Below are 25000 nucleotides of genomic sequence, written 5' to 3' on the forward strand. Positions count from 1 at the left end.
CACTTCTATATTTAAATCATTTCTTGTACCCTGCTAAGATTATTGAATAAACCACAAGTAAAATGTATTCCCCTAACTGTCGCTAAAAAGGCAACAAATATAATAATGTTGCAAAAAAATGCTATTTTATAATCCAAAAATATGTTATCTGTTGAAAAGTACTACTGTGGCCCATGTTACAATCACCCAATGTGCAAGCAACAGCCATGAATAATAAATAAAATCTATACGCAAGACACTGAACACACAAACTACAAAGCCTACTTAGCAGTGTAGGCTATTAATCCAATAACAATGAACTATAAGTCTGTAAACAAAATCCCTTTAGGTTTGTACGTACATGGGGCTGGATTATTAGTTAACCTCGGTTGGCTCAAGATGTGTTTATGGCTGCTGTGCATACAGTACTTTGGGAGCTTATTTGACAACAATTGACATTGAAACAACAAGTTATGAATAGAACTTGATGTTTTTTAATGTCAAAGAAGTATACTGAATACCAGGTTCATGTAATGAGCTGTATGAATACTGGTGCCACAAGAGAGGTGCATTCTTTATAATGAGACCACAAAATCAATACAGAGAAGCTGCTCTGCACCACCAGTTCATTTATGCAGCAGTGTAAAAGCCCCGGGATGAAAGTGAAGCAAGTAAAAAGTGTTATGTGATCAGCATGGGGAGAAGAAATACAAATCTCCCTATGTTCGTTCAGTTGTTGCCTACTGTAAGTGATGTAATGTCAATGCAAGTGCCCATGGCACTTAAAATGATTGGATGGTTGGGTAGCATGAGCGAAAAGTACACATGCTAATTGTAAATGTAACAGCGAGTGACAACTAAAAATACATGCTGTTTTTTGAAGGGAGGTCATTTTTGATATGGAGGATTTATTTTTGCTTTGATCTCTCTTTGACACAAATAGAGATTTCATAAGAAAAAACAAAATTGAGAAAGACAGAGATACTACATACAAAACAGTATGATGTGGAAATGTGGAAAGAATCCTACCTTTGTTTAACAGCTGTTTGAGATTCACATGTTCTCATATGCACAGTAATTACACTGTAATTACAGTGTAGGGTTTCAACTGGTTGTACTTCAGAGACTTCAAAATCACGTTCTAACTGGTGAAGAACAGTATGAAATTACATCCAAATCACCTATTTTGGATTTCTTAAGTGTTAGAATATGTAGAGCCTAATTGACATTTGTGTTGAAATGTATTTAAAGTATTGCATGAGCTACAAGATCTTTCTCAGCCCCAGCTCTGCCCTTCCACAAAAGACATGTATATTACAGTCTCCGTCTCTGCCTTCCGTCACAAATTTCTACAAAGCGCAGATGACGGTTCTCCGATAAGTAATTTCCCATGCTGTGTCACAGCGTCTTTGTGATCGCTAACTTATTATATCAGCTGTGTCATGCAATTTTTCTAATGGAAATGTTGCATTAAGTCAGTGGCTAGGGCTATACATCATGGCTATAAATTTCCCTTAGAGCTTAGCTGAGCTGGACCAGGTCAGGCCAAACCAGGTTAGCTTTCAAATAAGAGGCAACAAATGAATGGGCTCCATTTGAAGTGTTTAATGCCTACTGCTTTCTTTGTGTCCTAAAAGAAAAAGAAAACAAAGAACACCCACATACTTTGACTGTTGTTGTTTCTGGGTCCTGGAAAACAAAAGATTTCTGCTAGAGGTTTTGAAACTTCACGCTACAACTAAAATTAAATAAAAATGGAACATGTAGAATAAGAAGTATTATAATTTCAGAGTGCAAATGAGCAGTGAACTGAAAGGAGCAAAAAATGGTGTATCGTTTATTATAACACTGCATAATTGCTGAAAACTTGCAATCTGGGAAGCGGATGTTACAATTATTGTTTTTTTTTTAAATCTATTTTTTTCTTTTTCACACCATAACTCGCTAAGTGTTGTTCCTCTCAAGTGAAAAAACTTTAACAGCCCCCCATTTCACACTTACAAATCCTGATTCATTTTTTTTTTTTCGGGGGGGGGGGGGTTTCTAACAACTCGCCAGCAGACAGATAGTTTAATATAGTTTAATATACCACACACACACACACACACACACACACACACACACACACACACACAAACACACACACACACACACACACACACACACGCAAACACACACACACACACACAAGGCTTCTGCTAAAAAACTCACTTCCACTGGCTTTCATCTTTAACCTTGTAACCCTCTAATCTCTTCCGTTTCCCTACTCGGGCAACATCTAAAGATCTGCATTTATGACTTCCTGCCAGCATAAGGACGGAGGAGGGGAAAATAAAAAAGCGAAGGGAGCCAGACAGACGGAAGGTGGCGGGAGCCACAGTCCTGACCTATTGTTCTCAGTCTGAGTGATAATGAAGGATGGAGTGTGAACACACTGAGGAGAGCAACTGCACCAATGGGTTGTTGTGTGATCCAGATGGCTGCATGTGCTAGCCCTTGCAGGTGTTGGGTTACAGTCAGTTGGTCAGATGGTGGGCGTCTACCTATACCTGCAGCTCCCAGGCTTTCCACAGTGGAAACACAGAGGGAAACCGGAGCCTGTCAAGCCCACTCACTGTGATGTTGAGCTAATGCCAAGATTACTGCTTCCTTTCAATCAAAACCATGAAAAAAAATCTAGCTATTTCTCTGTCTGGCTGCCTCTTTATCTATCTCTTTGTCTGTCTCCTGCTCTGTCTGCTTGACTGGCTGCCAGACAACAAAACTACAATAGGTCAGGTATAAAAATGGTTTTAACTGGCTTCTCTTAATTATACGCTCTCACAGTTAATAGTAAGATCTGAAGAAGGAGTTTAAAGAGAAGTTAGGGAATGGTTGCTCAAGTGTGTTAGAGCAGGGGCGGATTTAAGAGAGAGCGAAAAAGCCCTTAAAAACTGCCTTATTTGGTTAAGCAAACACATTTATCATAACTGTTTATACTTTGGATGAAGGGTTATCATGTCAGTTCGCTTTATAGGGGAGTTTGATGAATCACGTGGAGGGAGGCTTTTTATCTCAAACACTTGAAAAGGAACAAAAGAACTTCTCAAAACCTAAATGATTGAGAGCCAGAATACATTGACACATGACTGCATCAACAGGTCTGCACACCTTTATTTTGCAGTTCATTCTTTTATAGATGACTGATGATTGCTCCTTTTATTGAATGTCTGTACCAAATTCATGGCTATCCATCATACAGTTGTTAAGACATTTCACTCAAAGCTAGAATTGTCCACCTATTGGTGGCACTACAGAAAAGTCCAAAATCCTTTGGAATATTCCTCATGGATGTTTGTACAACTTGTCATTGAAATCCATCAAATAGTTGTTGAGATAATTCAGTCTGGACCAACCAGCAAACAGACCGACATCGCCATCCAAAGAGCCATTTCACTTTGGCTCATAAAAATAGAGATTGTAAAATCCAATTGCAAACATTGCCATCATTAGAAAGAGATTGAATGAGTGGAAACAAAGTGCACAAAATATGTTAGTACCCAAAAAGTTTTCAGTTGTTTTTGCGACAGCACAGGCTTTGTAGGCCAGCCCAGCAGCCCACACAGTCTTTGTAACATGTTGAGAATATCTCTTCTTAGCCCTAGAAGCAAACACTGCCCAGACGTACACACACCTACTTTGTGTATAAAAGGTCAGGAGAGCAGTGGTATTTCATACATTTCATCCCTCACGGTATATGAACAAACAGCCAGCAAATAGAACTTCCATTCCCTGAGTGATTTGTTGCATGATTGTACATGTGGCCAAGGATGTGTGCATTTGAGTACATCTTCCATTGTGTGTGTGTGTGTGTGTGTGTGTGTGTGTGTGTGTGTGTGTGTGTGTGTGTGTGTGTGTGTGTGTGTGTGTGTGTGTGTGTGTGTGTGTGTGTGTGTGTGTGTGTGTGTGTGTGTGTGTGTGTGTGTGTGTGTGTGTGTGTGTGTGTGTGTGCGTTTAAGTCTAACTAACCATCTCATTTCCCCATATGACGACTTAGTCTGGCTGTGACTGCATCCTCTGGCACACTCACATTAACATTTCATCCTGATTGTCTCTGTCAAAGTAATTCATCATCATCGGCTGAAAGACTGTGGCTGGAGCCTCCCCCGACTCCACTCTTTTCTTTGTCATGTCTCCCTCTCTCTCTTTCTCTGTTAGTTTCTACTTTTTTTCACAATTTCTGCCCCCCTCTCTGGCTTTACCTCTTGATTCCTCTCTTGATGTTCCTCTATCTATCTCATGTCCATCTGGCTCTTGAGATAAACACAAGTCTGGCTCTCCTCAAGCAGACAAAATATCTATAAAGATGAGGGTAATCACAGTGAACTGGGCTGGTTCAGCTGTTTAGTCCAAGTGACCCTTTGGCAGAACATAATCCATCTGTCTACCTCATTTTTTCTTACCTTAATCATTCTTTTTCTTCTTCTTTTTTCACTTACCTCCCCTTACCCTCACCAGGTTTCAGATTGACAAGCAGATTATATCCAGGGGTAAATGTGATTAATGAGTTTGTCTGAATAATGTAAATCAACTTAATGGAATTGAAGACACAAAATGAAGGAGCAGGAGGGAGGAAAGAGAGCGAAGACGAGAAGAGAGAGAGGGTTGCTCAGGGTTCAAATATCCACTCAGCTAAAAGGCAGCTACAGTAAGCAGGCCTCAGCTGCTGTCACACATGGCCTTGGAGAGAAAAAGGGGAGGATAGGCAATGTCCTCCTTTTTTTTTTCTTGTTTCTTTCATTCTGTCTTTTTTTGATGAGTCCCCGAGGTAACCTGCCCATCCCTTTCACCCATCCCTCCATCCCACCAATCCTCCTTTTATCCAGATATGATCCCATCAAAACCATTACCACCAGCACCATCTCTAATCCAAGGACAGGGCCCGAAGCATAGCACACATGCACACGCACCTTCCTGTGCACGCAATCACAGAGAAAGCCCGCAAGACGGCATTTTACAATGAAATCTGTGCTTTACTGATAGAGCTAGGTTCCCTTAAGACATAAGAGGATCAAATTGCTCATCCGGTAACTTAAACCATGTAACTGTTTGTGCATTTAATTCCACCAACATGCAATTTTTAAACGGAAAACAATGCTAAGGAGCTATCTTGTCAGACAATGCTCAGGCTTAATACCCTGATCAAGCTGGCTTTACGAAAATACTCTTGCAGAATTTAGAAGACTACTTATGTGAAGGGGACTTTAACAAACTAAGCAATCATAAAGTTGCATTTTTTTCACTATATCAAGTTTTTTGAGGATTTAAAAAACTGCTTATTTTTCCCCTGAAACCAAAATTGAAGAGTAGCCTGTTACTGTAAATACAAACTTTGTCTTTGTGTAGTCGACTTATGAGTTGAAGCACAGCAGTACGGATCCTCCACAGTATCTAGTCTGATTGTTTAAGGAGGATCTAAGGTTTACCTTAAACCTCTGTGGTAACCAAATCTGTTAAAGAGGGATAATACAATGGGATGATCATTACAACTAACTACTGATCTGACATATCCTGTAAAATATCCCATCATTACATTTTAAATAAAGGGTTTTTTTTTGTATATAAGAAACTGACCAAAATACATCTAGATCGTTTGGTGCGTGTGCAACAGTTCATTGAAACTTCACATTTTCTGACAGAATAGTGAGGTCATGGTGGACTGGTGTTCTCAGAGGTGACAACACATCCTCAAGACCATTACCCAGTATCATTTAGCTCTAACCCAGTTTTAACATGTAGCCCAAACTACACCTGCAACGGTCCAGGAGATAAGAACTCTAACTATAATAGTCCAACGTCAGACACTGCACATCCTAATAATTTAAATCAGCAGGGAATGTTACTGTATTTAGAGCTGTTTAATGCCAAATGTTAAAGATATGTATTTATTTAATTCAGTTACCACCACGCTCAAAACGTCACTTGATGAATTCAATAAATACATGTTCGTGGGAACACAGTCTTGTGTGCAGACTCTATGATCTCCAGTCCAGCACCTAGTTTTTATCATCTGGATGTGCACTCTTTTGTGAACCTATTTTTGCATGATTTTTTAAATGTCAAATGTTATCTAAAGACCAGTGAAGGTGTTCTGTGACCAGCATTCAAAGATTGTCCAAGGCGCTCTCTCTTGGGGGGGTAGAGCGACAAACACTGCCTGCATTTTTATGTCATGCTGAATCTAAACCTCTTCTGTAGAAACAGTCCAGGACAAACAGGTATGCTTGCATCTGACATGTTTTCCAGAAGTACTCAGACATCTGCTTTGCCCTTTGACACCATTTCTACATCCGTCAGAATACTAAAGCTGACAACTGAATTGCTGTCAAAACTGTGTGTGTGAATTAGAATGGCCCTTCAGGACTGTCCAGTTGCCCCCTTGGTGTCTGTTGATTGGCTGATGAGATCGGTTGGTTGACAAGACAACACCAACAGGCAGCAGCAGCTAATCCACTCGTACCATAGCAGCAGAGCGTGCCACAGGGATACTACAATGACTCACTGGAGCTGGGTCAGATGAGGATCGAGGTCAAAGGTGAGAGGTGTTAAAGGCCGGCAGGAGACATTTATATTAAATTATTCAGAAAAAGTGTACATTTTTTATCCTTCTAACATTTATTATGTAAACCTGTTCTAGAGTTCACTGTAAGGTAAAACCTTACTCTTTATCTCCAATTAGTTACAAGTTATTTTACCATTCGAATTAACAATACAGAATACACCCTTCCACCACTGCAAAGTGTATTGTATCCATCCATATAAACTTTATATTGGCACATAACCATGTTTTGGTGTGATGAGTCTCCTATAATTTGCAGCAATCTGAACATATCTGAACATATCTGTAAATGTTCACTGAAAACATTTTCAGTTGTTTACCTCCGCTTTTGTAAAACCGCTCTTGCTTACAATATCGACTCGTAACCCTGACCACCTCCTTATCACTTGCATGCAGTACGTAACGGTGCACTTCGGTTGCCAGGGAACCTAATCTTGGCAGCAATAACCTTGCTGTAAAAAACACAATTGGAAAAATAATTATAAATTTAATATCTAGGAAACAGGGTTGAATGAGGGCCACTTGAGGACAGGACTTGTTGATTGGAACGGTTCCTACAGCATATTTACATGTGACTCTGTAAGTGTGTGTGTGTGTGTGTGTGTGTGTGTGTGTGTGTGTGTTTGTGTGTGTGTGTGTGTGTGTGTGTGTGTGTGTGTGTGTGTGTGTGTGTGTGTGTGTGTGTGTGTGTGTGTGTGTGTGTGTGTGTGTGTGTGTGTGTGTGTGTGTGTGTGTGTGTGTGTGTGTGTGTTTGTGTGTGTGTGTGTGTGTGTGTGTGACTTCATTAAATTATTGCATACAGTGCGTCACATTAATCCAAATGGACAGGATAATCTAGAGGCTCTGTATGATATAATCTCTTTAAAAAACAAAGGATATGTCAGTACCGTTCATTTTATTATCTCCAATGATATAACAGTCGTTCAAATGACAGCACAAGTAGTAGAGTGTATACTGCATAGTGCTGTGGAACTAATGTAGGATGTGAATCAGAATTCAACCAACCACATCTGTCTTACATTTTTCAAATGGCTCAGGGTAAAATTACCCTCCCAACCAGAGCCTGAATACAATCTGAGGAAACTGACAGAGAAATTGCAGCCAGAGAACATCACCGGGTGTGCACCCAAAGATTTGTATTTGCTGCTGAACACAATTTTAAAGAGAGCATTGGTGGTTCAGTTCCATATGAGATCCACAGATTACAATAAAATTATGATTTGAGCTATTTTGCTTGTTGCTTTTCACTCAAGTGTAACAAAGACACATGAAGCAAGAGTCTGAAGAGTTGAAGCCGTATGCTCCTTTAAAAGCTATACTTTAAGCTTTAAAATCACTAGATTTATATTTTCTTTGTACTCTGTGTACGACCACTGTATACATCATCAGATTATCACCACCCTTGATTCATAGATAATCACCCTTATATGCACTGCTTTCCGAGTATACAACTGCTGCATTTGCATCTAGAGCTGGTGCTGAGAAGATGCAACAACAACACAAGCTAATCCGAGAAATGGGCCTCAGAGGGGTTTAGCTCATGGGAGGGACTTAGAAGATTGGGGGGGGGGGGGGGGTGAGAGAGAGGAGAGGGACTTAAACCAGTCATTGTCCCTCCAGAAGAAGATTAACTATTTTAAAAGCAAAGGTGACGTCTATTGCCTTCTCGCTGTGCATGGCGGTGAACGCTCTCAAACTCTGTGTGAGATGCTGTGCCTCTTTTCTAATTGTTTGTCTCTCTTTCTCTTTAGTGCACTCTGAGCAAACATATCTTTTGCACAGCCTTTATCTTTCTTAACTCACTCTCCCTCCTCATGTGCTCATTATTTCTTTTCTTCTAATCAAGTAGTAGGCCGGAGGAAGCTCAATGAGAGCGGCTCCGGCAACAGTCAGAATCGCCTGTGCAGGGAGCTGAGCCAGGGCCATAATGAAATACTGGGAGCAAAGGCAGTCCTGCCGATTTTTAGTATTATGCTGCTGTGATGGCAGCATGAGTGAATGAGAGCTATTGGGGCTCTTTCCACGGGGAGCAGCACAAATGGGTGACAAGAAAGACACCAGAATACACGTGGGATACAGAGGAGTGGGGATGAAATTACATGAGAGAAGGAGGAGGAGAACACAGGGCATGAGGGAGCACAGAACGGGGTGTAAATATGGGGGTCTTTTGTGAATGTGTGGGGGGTGAAAGGGAGGTGCCACAAATAATCTACACATTGGAGTAATGAGATAAGAGCCAGACTATAGAAGAGGAGGAGCGAGGGATAGTGAAGGCAGGGGTGAGAAAAGAGAGGATATACCCCCCCGAGTAACCAAACTTTTTTTATAAGCTCTCAGAGGCTGCATGAAAGATGGAGGGACGCAAGGGAGAAGTAAAACAGCAACGCTCCAATCATTGCATTTCTCTTGCCGGTTCTTTCTGAATATGTAAGAATGTGTAAACAACATTGTGTGTTGTAATAATTTGCTGTAGTGCCGTCTCTCTCTCTCTCTCTCTCTCTCTCTCTCTCTCTCTCTCTCTCTCTCTCTCTCTCTCTCTCTCTCTCTCTCTCTCTTTGCTCATACAGCTAACTAGTCCTCTTGTGCGATCTGCATAATGCATGAGATCTGTGTATAGATTGTCAAGGGAAAAATTGGGCGCAGCACTAACAATGGAAAGCAAGTGAACTTTATGTATATGTGCATAATATGTAGACCTGATTAATTATTACATAAGCCCTTCAGAGCTTTCCTGGAAACTGTAGGAGCCCTATTTTTCGCAGTATGAAGACATCCAGCCTTAAATGTTCACTGAAGAGAAACATCCTGTTGATACACTCCAGCACATATGAATAGCCTGGGAGCATGGTCATGCACACACACGCACACGCACACACACACACACACACACACACACACACACACACACACACTAAATGAACATGTTGCACATGAATGCGTTGTATATGTCGTTGCCATTTCTCTCTCTTGTTGTCTTGCTTTTTCTCTTTCTGTACTATACAAACACACACACACACTCTCTCTCTCTCTCTCTCTCTCTCTCTCTCTCTCTCTCTCTCTACACCCATACCCGCACAATTCAACAGTCATAATGAGGGCATCATGATGAGGGCAACAGAGAGTTAACAGACCGCCATTCATGCCAGAGCTGTGGAGTCTCCTAAAGTCTCTATCTGTGGCCAGTGGCCTCCAGTGCAGGGTGGGCCCCAGTGTAGAGGCCTACATGGTATGACCTCAGCAACAGACTTCCCTCCTTCAGGCCCTGGCACCCTCACTCACTCACTCACTCACTCACTCACTCACTCACTCACTCACAGACACACAGACACACACACACACACACACACACACACACACACACACACACACACACACACACACACACACACACACACACACACACACACACACACACACACACACTCACACACTCACACACACACACACACACACACACACACACACACACACACAGTGTTCCCAGCGTTCCTGGCAGCGCCAGTCAAACCAGACTAAACATCTTTCAGTTTCAACTGGTTCCCTCTGGGCCTGCCTCCATTTCTTTCACTGCCATTACTTCTATCCATATTTCTTCCACAGAAAGCATAAGAAACCAAATGCAATATCCAGCCATATCTCCTGATGACACATCACAAAATATCTTAGATTTTGGAAACTGTAAATTGATTTATTCATATCTTGCTAGGTCCACAGAAGCAAGAGTGCATTATTTTTAAGGACGTCAATAATGGTCCATCTGATATGTGCTCAGTCGGGCGGTCAGCTCAAGACAGTTTTGTTCCAAGTAGGAGCAAGAGTAGTTGTCTTGTTATCTTCTGTCTTCCAACAAACATTTCTCTTTCATCTGTGTGCAGTTTGCTAGAAAACACGAACTGTATTATCTCTACAGCATCTTCCCATTCTATGAATCAACTCCTCTGAGCTTGAGCTGAAGGCAAATTCCCAGATTTGCATAACTACGGGCAGAAACGCACAGTCCCGTTCTGTACATTGCTGCTGCATAATTAATCTGCATTACAAGGTATCACAAAAGGAAAGTAAATATTGGAACTCTGAAAACAAACTTACAGATTCAATTTGAATGAGGTGATTTCATGTGCTCTCACTGGCTGAGTGCAAAGTGTAAAATACAGATCTTTGTACAGATGTTTGAAGACAAACAAACTTTCCTGTGTATATTTGATGAACGACTCACTTTGTCTCAAGGACAGTTCAAGTTCTGAAAAAAAAACGTTGTCAGATTTACAATTTCAAACTCTACGCACATTATTAACACAAAAATAGACCTGAATCAAGGTTGAATGAGGTGATTTTGCATGCTTAAGTGAAGACAATCTGCCAATACTCAATTGAGAGAAGTTTGTGCTCAGATGAGATGTTAGGTTGTCACGCTAATGAGAAAAATGAATTATAGATAGCTTGCAGCACCCCACCCAACCCCTTTCACGCTCTTGTGTGCTGTCTCTCTCTCTCTCTCTCTCTCTCTCTCTCTCTCTCTCTCTCTCTCTCTCTCTCTCTCTCTCTCTCTCTCTCTCAATATGTGATGAGCTAAGAAATTCAAGAAGAAGCTTTGGGTGTGAAACTGTATCCCTCTCTAGGGGCTTCAGCCATTTTGTTGAATTTGCATCTTAACAACCTTTTTGAGTAATTGAAAAAGTGGTGTCAGGGCCTAGAGTCTTGATCTCTGATATGGTAATTGCCTTCCATTTCCATTTTTAGAGACTTTCAGGGAGTCCTGAGATCCAGAGGCAGCAGCTGTTTTTGAGCAAAAAGCGTAATGGCCTGCATATGTCTCTCTCTTCTTGGGAGCTATCAAAATGCATTTGCCTGGGCATTTTCATCTGTGGTTGACATCTTTGATTATAAGATCCAGTAAAGTTGTCTAATCTTCTAACAGCAGTAGAGGGAAGGAGGTAAGGATAAAAAAAAATGGAGAGATGGGGGCATCGGAGGAAGGATAGGGGCAGACCTTTCATGTGGTTTAACCCACTCTAAAATGGGTTCCAGATGTGAGTGTGCTCCTTACACACAGCGCTTAAGTATAAGCTTTTGATGACATGCTACTGGTTTGGTGTGGTGTGTGTGTTGGAAGATGAGGATTGCTCATCAACGACAACCCACACACAGACACACTGAATCAGAACCGTGTAATCCTTTGTTTTACAAAAAAAGTAAAGTTAGTAAAAGTAGGAATGTGAGCCGAGAATATAATGAGAACTTTAATTAAAGGTGTTACTGACTGAAGCACACAAAAGCGTGTAAATCAATACTTAGTCATACATTCTTGAACGCTGCAAACAATTAACTGCGACAAAGCCTTTGATACAAAACTCTATCTAAAGATGCCACCTTACACTTCCACAAAGTCTTTTTTACTGTCCAACATGAACAAGTGTTTGATCTTTGCAAATATACCTAAACACATGACAGCTGACATACATCAAGAGTGTTGTTGTATGCAGGCAGCTTTTATCATTGGATTCAGCATCATCTTTCATCTATAACTGTGGACACCAATGCCGCAAAATGTCAAAACAAATAGCTCAGAGGGACTACTTCAAGAAAAAGCGATCTGACAGATTGCCTTGGGTAATGTAAACATCTTATTCAGTAAATGTGTGGATATGTATGTGTGTACGTTAGAAAGTGTGCATGCCTAAGTGCAAGAGCCCTATACACATGAAATATATTCCTGTATTTCAAATATTCCTTTAAATGGCAGGAGCAATAGGGTAATATCAAGTCAGCAGCTGTAGAAACAAACAATTTCTGCAGCATCTTCATTTGAAAATATGTTCTTAATTGTGAGAGTGCCTCAGCGGCCTTATGAGGAAACACTTCCACTCATCATCACCACAATCACTTGATTAGCTAAAGTCATTTGTCAATTATATTGCTCTCTTTGAGAGCCGGGTCAGTCACTAATCATGGTCAAATGGAGAGGGAGAAACGGTGGAAGCGACGAGAAAATAAGAACGTGTTAAATGATCCATGATACAGTCATACTTTAGCTCTCACTCCTGATTTATCCTATTTATGCCTTTAACATAAACTATCAGTATCAGCTTCATCAACTGCCTTTTGCCCATGTAAAATGCCTGAATCTAGGTTGATTATTGGTGAGGGTGGATAGGCTAAAAGGCTCATAAAAACTGTCGGGAGAGAAATTATGAAATTAAGCTTTTAGTTATTACAGCTTTCTGATTGGAACTGATGATGTTCACTTTTACTCCAGTCCCTTATGTCCTATGTCACTATCAGAGCAACGGTGCTAATTACATACAGGACATTATCCCATGGTATACATGCAAGTCTTCCCCCAAGTCCCAATCAATACAGAGTTTGTTAAAGAGCCACTAATGTCCGTGGCTCCATGCTTTGCAGACATTAATGACCTCGCTCTGGATCCAGCTACGACAGCTGAAGACACCCTGCACACACTGAAATCAATACTTTCTCATAGAGGCTCAGTCGTATTGCTCGATGTCTGTCACTGAATCTGTCTTACTGCCTCACTTTCTATCTCTCGTGCCTATCTTTCGTTCTCCCTTCACCTCTGTCATCTAAGTTTCTTATCTCTTGGCCCTCCATTGCCAAAGATGCAATCTCGGCGTCTTTTTTACCCCAAACACTTTCCAAACCTCCTATCTCTCCATCTGTACTTCTCAACTGTTCCCGTCCTCTCTCAATTATTCACTCTGTCCATCTCAATCTCTTTCTGTCTCTCTTCCACCCATCTTCTTACCCCTTCCCCTCCCTCTTTCCATCTCTCTCTCTCTGCCCAGCCAACAGCTTTATTGTCCTTGGGTCGGGGTGAACAATGTCAGCCCACATGGGGCCCCAGAGCAGTCCCAGCCGAGAAGGCAGGGAGCACCAGAGAACACCCATAACTCAATGTTTCAACTGGGCTGCAGGATAAAGGGAAGCCTCACACATGGCTGACTATGTGGGTCAGCCTTGGATCATTTGTAGAGGAGGAGGCCAGCAACTGGCACCAGAATCCCCCACTGTGACTGTGTGAGAGTGTGTGTGTGTGTGTGTGTGTGTGTGTGTGTGTGTGTGTGTGTGTGTGTGTGTGTGTGTGTGTGTGTGTGTGTGTGTGTGTGTGTGTGTGTGTGTGTGTTTGCGAATGAGTAAGTGAATGAGTGTGTCGTGTCTCCTTGCAATCCAGTGGCGAGGCCCCCCTCCAGTTCATCCCAGCCAACTATTCTATGGGAAACCTGCTTCTCTCTCCATCCCCGCTGCTGCCTCCTGCCACCCCTATCTTCTACGCAACCGCACCCCGGTGTCTTTGTGAGCACAGGGGACAAAACAGGGGGCTTTTAGGGGCCACCAATTAGTCCTCTCCCATGGGGTGACATGGCTGATGAATAGAGGGACCCCCAAACCATCCACGCATATAATCTCAACCTTCCCTTTGGAGGCTGCACTGTCATAGCCACACAGATTCAACCTTGTTTTCAGAACGGTCCCCCTCTTGATTTAAAGGCATGGCCCGCTGGTTGAAATAAAGTGAGCATCCGGATGCCAGAGAGTCATTTTGTCAGGAGAATTGGATGGAACTTATTCTTCTCACCGTGTGTCTGTCGCGGGAGGCATACACGGATGGCTTTTTTTTGGGGGGGTCGGAGAAGGTGAATTTTTCCCATCAATCATCAAGTGACATAAACAACAATAGAAACTTGGAATCCATTACCAAAACAAATAAAGACATAGCAGGAGAGTCTGCAGCCAGAAGCTCAGACAGAGGGACAGGCTATGTAAACTAAAGTGGTGACGGAGTAGGCGCAGGGGGGACTTTTGAATGAATGGCCGCGATTGCTGGTGAACCAAAACACATGTCACAGTGACGAGACGTCTCAATAGTTGCATTATCACTCCAGCGAGCCCCTCCCCCACTGCTTATTGGCACTGAATTAGCTTTTTATGGGGGAAAAAGGGGTTTTGAAAGCCATCTAATGATATTCATTTCAATATCAGCCTTTACAGAAGAGGGAAATTTATCCCCGCCTGCAGTTTGAGTAAATGCTTTTATGAGTCAAAATGATCCAAAGTCATTATGTCTCGACTCAGACTTGAGGTTTTCATTTGAATGACTTTGCTTGTGCCTTTCAACTATTCTAACATTCAAACATATCTCAAGGCTCCTTGTCTCTTTGAAAAACTGATTCTATTGACTTTTTATGGGAGAAATTAGGAGTGCAATATACAGGCAGACACTGTGGGAAAAACCTTTACTAAGCACATTGATACACACCTACACACACACACAAACACACACACACACACACACACACACACACACACACACACACACACACACACACACACACACACACACACACACACACACACACACACACACACACACACACACACACACACACACACACACACATATACACACCAGGATGTAACATGCCATTTTCCTTGTTTCACCTCAAGTCTGACCATCAGCAGAGAGAACATAGAGAACATAACATAAAGAAGAGTCAGACAGAGAGAGAGGAAGATGAATGTGGGATATTTGTGGATCCTTTCTCCTGCTGCTCCCCCTCCTCCCCCCAATGTCACTTAGCTGAGTCCGGACAAGCCAGAACAGGAGAAGCTCACAGAATGACCTCATACCTGATCAAATAATGATTCAAAGTTATAGGAAATAACCCACTGTGAGGTATTACTGTGACATTTATTGATCTTCTTTTTCATTAGTGCATTACAGTCATGAGGGAAAAAAAGTTTTTTGTGTTTGCTGAGGTGGATAAGCTGGATTGAAACAGAATAAGCGGATAAATCATGACTTATTTGTCACTCAAGCTTGCGCCCAGCTGAAGAGGCTAAAAAAACGTGTTGTTAAAAAAGCGTGTTATCATATATAGCGATGAGGGGACTGTAAAATTCTTTAAATGAATACATTAGACAATGTGAACTCGGAAACCCATTAATACGCATTTAAATTTTCAGTAATCAGTAAATTTCACTGTGTATTTTCCAGAGAAACAGCTTCAGATCCCGAGCCTTGTTGAGGGTAATCCAAAACAGAAAATGTGTGTAGTCACTCTTGAGTTAAATGACCCACTCCAAAAACAAGCTCCCTGTTGAACAGCAGCAATACAGTAAAACTGAAATAGAAAAATATCTGCTCTCAAAGAGAAGCACATGGGCTCTTTGTTTATCATCATCAGTAATCAGCTAGGCTATTTGATGCTTGGCTGGAGATTCAGGCAGTATTTCACCTTTGTTTCATTTCACATACCTGAGGAATGCTTTTCTATTGCCAAAAACTGTGCAGGGCAAAGGTCCCTGGGTATTTAATTTATGAGTTACTTTTCAAACACCAAGTCGAAACTACAGGATGATGTGAGGCTAATGGTGTCACTTAAAGCATTTTTTAAGTGATATTCTTGTACACTGATATTTCCTCACAGTTGTTATGGTATGGTATATGAAGGTGAAAACTGGGTAGAGATGCTTTGTGGGTTTTCACTGAGAGAGGAGGGAAAGGCAGAGCAGGAGGACTGCTAGGCAATAGATCAATGACTCCATGTTCCCACTGAGAGATATAGGAAGCACAGGGCAAGCGGCAGCCGCTGCCTTAAAATAGCTCCACCAATTGCAGCTCGGCTTTAACCCAAATAATGGGGAGGCTGACCAAGGTCTGTGGAGGTCTCTACATTTGTGATTAGCTTGTGACCTCGGGGTAGAGTGGAGACAGAAGAGAGATTTCATACTGAGAAGCTAGAAAAATGTGACAAGAGTCAGGACTGACTAACTCGTTCTGTCTCTGTCTGCAGCCTTGAACGTCTTTTTTGAACTGGTGTTTTGCTGAACGCTTGAGATCAGAGTGATCAGGGTATAAGGTGGCAGTGCAGCCCACGCACATTAAGTTTATGTGTGTGTGTGTGTGTGTGTGTGTGTGTGTGTGTGTGTGTGTGTGTGTGTGTGTGTGTGTGTGTGTGTGTGTGTGTGTGTGTGTGTGTGTGTGTGTGTGTGTGTGTGTGTGTGTGTGTTTGTGTGGAGCCTCTGTGTCATCATCCATCACATCTGTCAGATTAGACCTACCTACCTGGCTATCTGGCAGGGGAATGTCAAACGGTCAAACACCCACCTACACACACATATATACACACACACACACACACACCCACCTACACACACACACACACACGCACGCACACACACACACATGCACACACGCATACACGCACACACACACACACACATACACACACACACGGACACACACACACGTAATATATCTGTCCACTTAACACACTTTTATTTAAAAGAAACAGCTTGACATTGAATACAAAAGCTTAGACAAATAAAGAATTATCAAAGCCTCCTCTTCCAAAGGGACTGGTGCAGCTGAGAGTACACATTAAGACAAGATTAAACTTTCATGGACTCAGTACCAACTCTTGCATCACAAAACTGTAAAAAGTAGTTCAGTTAAACTCAGCAGGGTGACCAGGTTAGATAGTTGAAATATATCTCTCAATCTCTCAGTCAGTTGGTCCACCACTTCATCCAGACTAATAAATCTCAAAAACAAATAATCCTAATGACTTTAGTGATCGACTTGGTGAATGACTTTTTATCCAGAACCGCCACAATTTTTGAGTGAAATGTCAAGTATTTACAGATTGCTGTAAAAATGGTACACACAGTCATGCCCCCCTTAGGATGAACTGCAAATTAGGTTAAACTCCGGGTTTGTTACTAAATACCTGCAAAACGAATGACATTCCCACTGCATCAGCCTCAGCTAAGCTTTGTGCTACTAGTAATAAGCAAATGTTAGCATGCTTACAGGTTTACCTAAGATATGTGACCATGGTAAACATTATAGCCTACCTACTGAACATCAGCGTGTTAGCATCATCATTGTGATCATCTTAACATGCTGACAATAACATTTAGCTCAAAGCACCATTGTGCCTACATATAGCAAAAAAATCGGTTCCTGTGAAGAGAGGCTCTTCATAAGGAAACCATCACATACTGTAAATACATGTCCACGATCCCATGTAGGTGGAGAAATCTCTATTCTGCAGAAATCTTTTAAAAATGTTTCCCTGCTGAGCCACAACATCTTTGTGACTATTATCCTAATGTAGCTTAATGAGAAAAGACAAGACTCAGCTTTTCCCTGACCCAGAAAATAAAACAGCAAATCAGCATGCAGTAAATAGAAAAACCATAAATGGAACCATAAATAAAAATGAAGTAAATAATTAGAAAGATGATGATTCTGGACAAGTTGGCTCGTTAGCAGACTTCAGAGGAATCCATCTCATTGTGCTGTGTGTTCACCAATAAGACTTTTCCTGTCGACTGAACAGATAAACAGATTTCAACGGAGAGCTGCTTCTGCCATAATGAAGGATCCTCTCTTTTCTTTCTTTCCCTCTGTCCCTCTCAATTTCTTCTTTCATTTTTTGCCCCCCATTGCTCTGTCTGTTTCCCTTGCCCTCCCTCTTTCTCTGCCTCTACTTCTTTCTACACCAACCCTCCTCCCTCCTCCTCCTCCTCCTCCTTCACTCGCCTTTGCTCGCCTTTCTCAGGGTCAATTAAGCTACAGTAACTAAACAGCAGTGCACCCTGTCACATTCCATCCAGTCCCCCTCAATGAGTGACTACAACTTTCACTAAAACAAACGGGCTTTGAAGGAACCCGCTCCAGCAGCTATTACCATATGAACAACTCACTTCCTACCGCACAATGAACTACCTTGACAGACCTTCTCTGGCCTCAGGCTGCCCTTCATGGAACTGTGTTATTAATGGGGTATAAAGAAGGGTCTGTGTGCAGGTTGTCTGCTCTGTTTCGGCTCTGCTGCCCTGGCCTGGTCCGCCTGGCTCTGCATTCCCAGCGTTGCAATATTTACTTCATAGGGGGTCGACAGAGCAGAACACCTAAGTACACACAAGCTCACAGCGGGACGAGCATAAGCTTAGAGAAAATACATTAAATAAAAACTTTTGATGTACACACGCTCGCACACATGTTCACACAAAAACATGCACACACTTTCAACTACAAGAGCCCCATACTGAGCACTTGAGAGGCCAACCTCCACCAAAGGCAGATCTATTTATCTTCTTTTTGGCGGCCTCCTGCTCACAGAAACACTTAAAATCTTACAGTATGTCAACAAATGAAATCTTTAAGAAGGAAAAGAACATATACTTTTACTTTTTTCTATTTTACAGTTGCAGTTTTTTTAATGTATATGTTACTATAGCTGATCACCACAACAATTCTGACTAAGCTGCGCTCTGTTTATGAAAGCTTTTTCATTTGCTTTTCTAAAGACCCAGTAGAAGTCTGACCTTTTCTTGGAAACATCCTCTAATGATTTGGTTTTTGACAGAGTAACTAGACAAAGAACTGGGTAATTTGCATGAGCAACCGTGCAGTTGAAGAGACAGGAACAAGACCAATTCACATTCAAATAGCCTACAGCACACCAACAACTACATTTTATGAAAAATATCATTCAATGTTCCTGGCTTGTCTTACATGGTCAAGATGTATGCATGTGCACAAGGGCAAACTGTAAATGTGAGTAATGTTTCCTGTGATGACAAATCGGGAATTCACACCCTGCGTGCAGGTAGATCCACTTTTCTTGTGACCTGATACTTTCCTCTGCACCTCTATACCTTAGAGGGTCTGCTACATTCAAAAGAACAGCCATATCGACTGAAAGACAGAAAGGGGGAAATATCGTGTGAGTTTGTTTGTCTTATCTATAAATTTGATCTGTTTGGGAAAGGGAAGTTTAGTTGAATGGCTCTTTGTGATCGACCACTATAGCTTACATCCTCGGCCTGCAGGGTGGGCGGGCAGAAACACAATCAGATAGGTTCGATTGAACACTCACCTCACCACTCAAAGGAATCATGTTCTTCTATTTTTGAATATGGAAAAAACAGATCTATAGTTTGTTTCAATACAGGAAACACACCCTGCAATCAGATCTACATATGCTCACTTGGACATGTCTTTTTATCACTTCATAAAGAGGGAGAAATACTATATTCATCTCATTGCCAAAATCTACAATTGAGGAAATAGTTACACTGTTAGAAACCATGACTCAGTGTTCTTAGCTTGGCTGCACTTTGATATTCAAATTCCTGAACATATTGTAATTGAAAGAAATTAGAAATAACAGATGGTGTGACAGTGTTATATTATGCAGCCATATTGTGTCATACCTTGTTTAAGTGCTCCCAGCTGAGTTGTAGGGAAAGATGGTGCCAAAAATCATCAGCCAGAACAATCTTATGTCTGTGTTGAGTGTGTAAGGTTAATTTGTTTCTCTGTGACTGAGGCCTAAATGTGTTCTATTTTAGATATTGCACTAGACGTTAACAATGTGGATAAAATGTTTTATCTCGACGAATGTTATTTTAGATGATAATGACGATTACATGATACATTAATGATATTGTGTTCATACTAGGGCTGCAATAATGATTAGTTCCTTACCAGTTTATCTTGCTTGATCAATTATTATCAATCAATCAATCATTTTTCTGTCAGATGAAAAAAAATGTCTCCAAGGTGACGTATCTAAATTGCTTAATTTATTAGACCAACAGTACAAAATCTGAATGTATTCAGTTTACCAATTATGACAGAGAAAACCATCATGTCCTTATAATTGAGAAGCTACAAACAAATTGATAAAAAATATATCAATTATCAAAATGTTAATAGTTTAGCCCATACATCCCGGCTGACCTCCTTTCATCATTTAATTGTGTTCTCCAGCAGGCATCTGACGCCAGCAAAACAAAGACAACCTGAGTCAGAGAACCAGTCTTCTCACGGATCAGTTCTTCATCTGACCACAAAGTCACCTGAGTCCCAGCACATGTCCGACTTGCAGACACTTGATACACAAAACCCAGCCCAAAGTGGGATACGTACGCAACCCAGCCCACATATTCACCCTGAGGCAATGTGTGCTGCTCTGTAGCTCTGGATGTATGTGTGACACTGAGAGGCTTTATCTATGATATATGATTGCCTGTGTGCACATAGCTGCATGCCTGAGAATGTGTGTGTGTGTGTGTGTGTGTGTGTGTGTGTGTGTGTGTGTGTGTGTGTGTGTGTGTGTGTGTGTGTGTGTGTGTGTGTGTGTGTGTGTGTGTGTGTGTGTGTGTGTGTGTGTGTGTGTGTGTGTGTGTGTGTGTGTGTGTGTGTGTGTGTGTGTGTGTACATGTATGTGTGTTTGCACTGTTGTGAGCACATAATCTAGAATATTTAGCTAACCGTCAAAATGCCATAAAAGTTTGTCTAAAGCTTGTTATCGCTCACACATATTTGTTCATCAAACTCCACCATAAAACCCCCTCGGAGGTAGATAAAGTTCCATCGTCCGCCAGGTAATAAAATACACTACTTTACCTCTTATACAAATGGCTGCAATACAGGTGCGCTCCTCTCTCTGTCCATTTGAGAGATAGCTATCAGTTAAAAGGGTAACCAAAGCCTCTTCATTTGTCGGGTTTCCCCCTCTTCTCTGCATTCAGCTCCTCATTAGATCTCTCTGTGAATAATGTCTCCTTTTAGCTTTGTTTACTTGAGGCATATGGTAGGCCTACTGTAGTCAGCAAGCTGTTCCTATGACTAACCTTTTCGCAATGGTTTTGTGACTGAACTCTTATGACTACATCATATGATGGCATTACATTTGAGCCATGAACGGAACTCATGATAGGAGCTGTTTGGTCAAAAAGAGGAAGGAAGTGGTCATTCATAAGAACGGTAAAGGCACACTGGGAAAAAAACATTATTAATGGTTCTATTGATTAAAATCTCAAATTCAGCTCCTACACATTCCTTTGATGTAACACAATGCATCCCAAGGAATGAATAACTATTGCTAATGGCTATAAAAAAGCTCATGAGAATCGGCTAACGTTCTAGCTACTAAAATCAATATCTCCCCAAACCACAATCTTTATTTAATTTCAATTTAGTGGCACAAAGAATTACTGATGAAAAGCTGATGAGTAATTGGTCGGTTAGAACAGAAGAGGAGACTTTGCTCTTTTTGTATTATCCTAAACTGACTGAAGCACATGCCACTACATCCTAGTACCTATTTAAAGTTTCCACACTCCATCAGTACGTTAACTGGTTAGGACTGATTCATCCATGATAAAAATCCACTCACTGTTGCTATCCAGTAAGGTGCATTAGGTAAAAATAGCACTACTCTTCCTCTGTTGTGTCAGACTTACTCAGTTATTCGCAGAGGATTTCAAATAATAATCAATTAATTAAATGCATCTCCCCATGCTCACCCTTTCCATTCAGTTGTTGCTGCAGTCACAACCCAGGCTGTATTTACTATAGTAATTAGCCCGCTGTTACAAGCATGGAAATCACCGTGATGAAGGAATAACTATCTGACTGCCTCAAGGGTTGGACAGGCAATAAGAGCATTGAAATAGAAAGTCAAGCCTTATTATGCAAGTGGTGGAGGTAAGGAATACAACCTCTCAAGGTAATTGAGGCCACGTAGGCTGCTTAATACAGACAAGAGATGCTGGTATAAAGTGGAAATGTGAATTTCTAAAACCCTTCTATTTTCTGCCCTTTACAATCAGCATATCTCATGCCCCATAATGCAAAATCAACTTTTCGAATATTAAACAGTGGGGAACTATGAGTGGATTAAACTATAAGTGAGTAAATCGCCTCTATGAAATTTAAAAATCATGCTTTTACATGGTGCTTAAATGCTAAAGTTATTCTTAAATAAGTTTTCTCCTCTCCTCCTTTTGTTGAGCCTATAATCACCACCTATATTGTATAAAGTTAAGGTCAATATCTACTACTAGAAGCACATAAAATCATGGTAGCCAGAAAATTCCAGCTATGTTACAAATTCTATTATGGGATGATTTTAAACTTGTCAGTTAATTGCTCAGCTGCCACGGTTTTATTGGGTGGAGGTCCTTCTTTATTGAGTTCACATGTTTATGTTTGTTAATGCATGCTTGTGTGCATGTTTGTGCATTATGGCTGGGCAATATGTCCAAAATCCAAGTCATATCTCGATAACGATAAATGTATATATAACGATATAGTAAATACTTTTCTGGTATTTCAAGAAATAAATAATCTATATGAAAAAAACATATGGCAAAGCATATGTTGTATTTGCCTACTCCTGTGTGAATTAAATACTTGACAATTAATATTAAGAACTTAATCATTTGTAACCACATATATACTCTCGTTTTTGTAATGACAGCAAATATCTTCATCAGAGTATTCTGTGCTATCTGCGACTATTCATTTACCAAAGTCTGGGTCACCCAGAGTTAGACAGCTTGACTAAGTACATACACACAGACAGACAAACACAAACCAAGTCCTTCACCCGTTAATGTGTGATACAAATGACTGCTGCAGTGGCGCCAGTGTGAACACACCACTATGTCCCATCTTATCAGCTGGCTGCATGAGAACCTGTTTGTTCTAGATAGAGTCTGCAACAATCAACCAGTCAGCTTGAGGGAATTCAACTGACCCTGGATGACTGAACCTCACAGAACCGAACAGAATCGCCTCTCCACCACACAGGGGGAGGGCTGAAGATGAAAGTGAGGTACGGACTGACGGCCTCCACCACAGGATCTACTCAAAGCTCCAAAACCCCAATCTTATCTAGGTCAGGGCTGCACCTCCAATGACTCCCACCTCCTCTCCTTGCTGTCTGATTTCTCTGTTGTCATGTGAAGTGATGTAATATACTGTAACGTTGCAGTGTAAACCCAAGATGGAGACCAGGTAGTGGAGCCATGTGATGAAAACAAAACAAAAGTCACTGAGTCACTGCGCTCTAATAACTGAGTCACTGAGGTGAAACTAAAGAACAATGCTCCAAAAATACAAGTTTTAAAACATATTAACAAACCTGGTTAAAATCACTTTAATATTCAGATAAGGATATTCATTAAAAAATTAAAAAAAAGACGAAACACCACTTAAAACAGAGAAAATCAGTTGTGCAAAGTTGTACAAAGAGCCATTCCTCATTAGTCAGACCCAGCTAAGCCACGTAAATGATTAACAGATAGTGGGTCTGGATAGCTTCACTTGCAGTACAATGTTCCTATCTAGTTACCAGGCTAGCATTACTAGACTAGCTAGCATTACTAGATCTCATGCACCCAGTGTAAGCTGACATGTACTCGCAAACACGCAGGAGAAAGAAAGATAGGGAGAAGGAGAGAAACTGAAGACGGGGTGACGAATAAATTGGCTGTCTTTAGTTTTTCCTACCTGTTATACAGCTGAGAACTGTAGCTTAAAGCCTTCAATACCATTCAAACACAAAGTCTACTAATCTCTTCCAAAAACGAATAAAGGAATAATTTTCTCAGATAATGTCTGACCAGTTGTGACTCATCAAACTCCCTTTAGAGGAGCTGGGCGCATAGCCATGCCTCTAACTCAGACTCCAAACTCAATTAAATAATCAAGAGTTCAATTGCTGTAAAATACCACAATCAATAAACAGAGAATGTGTTGGTTATTTGGATGAAATTAAACAGATCCCACAAGAAACAAACACAGAGAATTTATCAGTGAAACAGATGAGACGGTCTCAGATTAGTTGAGAATGGGAGTAGATCAAAAGACACAGCATTTCAGTATGCAGCTGCTGCACTGCCCAATCAAACCAAACTACTCAGAGACCAAAATAGGCCTCATTGCAAAATTCTCAGTCCCTACACACACCAATTTATGCACCAAGAGTGCATACATACATAAGACACTAGCTCAAACAACCTCACACACCTGCACAAACCCAGAAGCAATCACCTCGTGAATAATCTAGTCAGCACACAAATCAAAACCTTAACAGGTTTAGAAAAGCAAAGTTGCTTTTTAACAAATAACGCAAAAAAGCCCCCAGTAGACTGGGATGAATGAATCAAGCCAAGCATGCTGTGAACATTATCAGAGAGGGGGATGAATGAATATATTACCATTCAGGGCACAACTTCTCTTTTCCTGCCTCACAGCTTGTCTGTCTTCCTGCCTATCAACCTGCTTGCCTGATTACCTGCCCACATACAGTGAACCTTTTGTCCAGATTAAAAGGTCATGGATGGGGCTGAGGTGAAAACAAATTTATTTTCACAAGAATTCATTTTGAAGAGGAGATGTTTTGAGTGTCTTTGCTCTGTGGACCTAAAGACCTCTCTGCCTGCCCCCCTTGCTAACCATCCAGCCTCCTATACTCTCTCCCTCTGACAGGCTGTTTTCCTCTCTACCAGCCTTTGAGTTACCTCCTCCACTTCCCCTGACCCCTGAAAATCTGCTCTACTGAACGCCATGACTATCGCTTTCCCAAAATGTTT

At 41.2% G+C, this 25000-nt stretch overlaps 1 protein-coding gene across 1 annotated transcript in view; it reads right to left on the reverse strand.

The window, feature by feature from the left end:
• sema6a (sema domain, transmembrane domain (TM), and cytoplasmic domain, (semaphorin) 6A) overlaps positions 1-25000 on the reverse strand; it is a 100082-nt gene that overhangs the window by 65979 nt on the left and 9103 nt on the right. The gene's annotated exons all lie outside the window — the stretch shown is intronic.

This window comes from Echiichthys vipera (genome assembly GCF_963691815.1).
Source record: "Echiichthys vipera genome assembly, chromosome: 4".
Classification (NCBI taxonomy): domain Eukaryota; kingdom Metazoa; phylum Chordata; class Actinopteri; order Perciformes; family Trachinidae; genus Echiichthys; species Echiichthys vipera.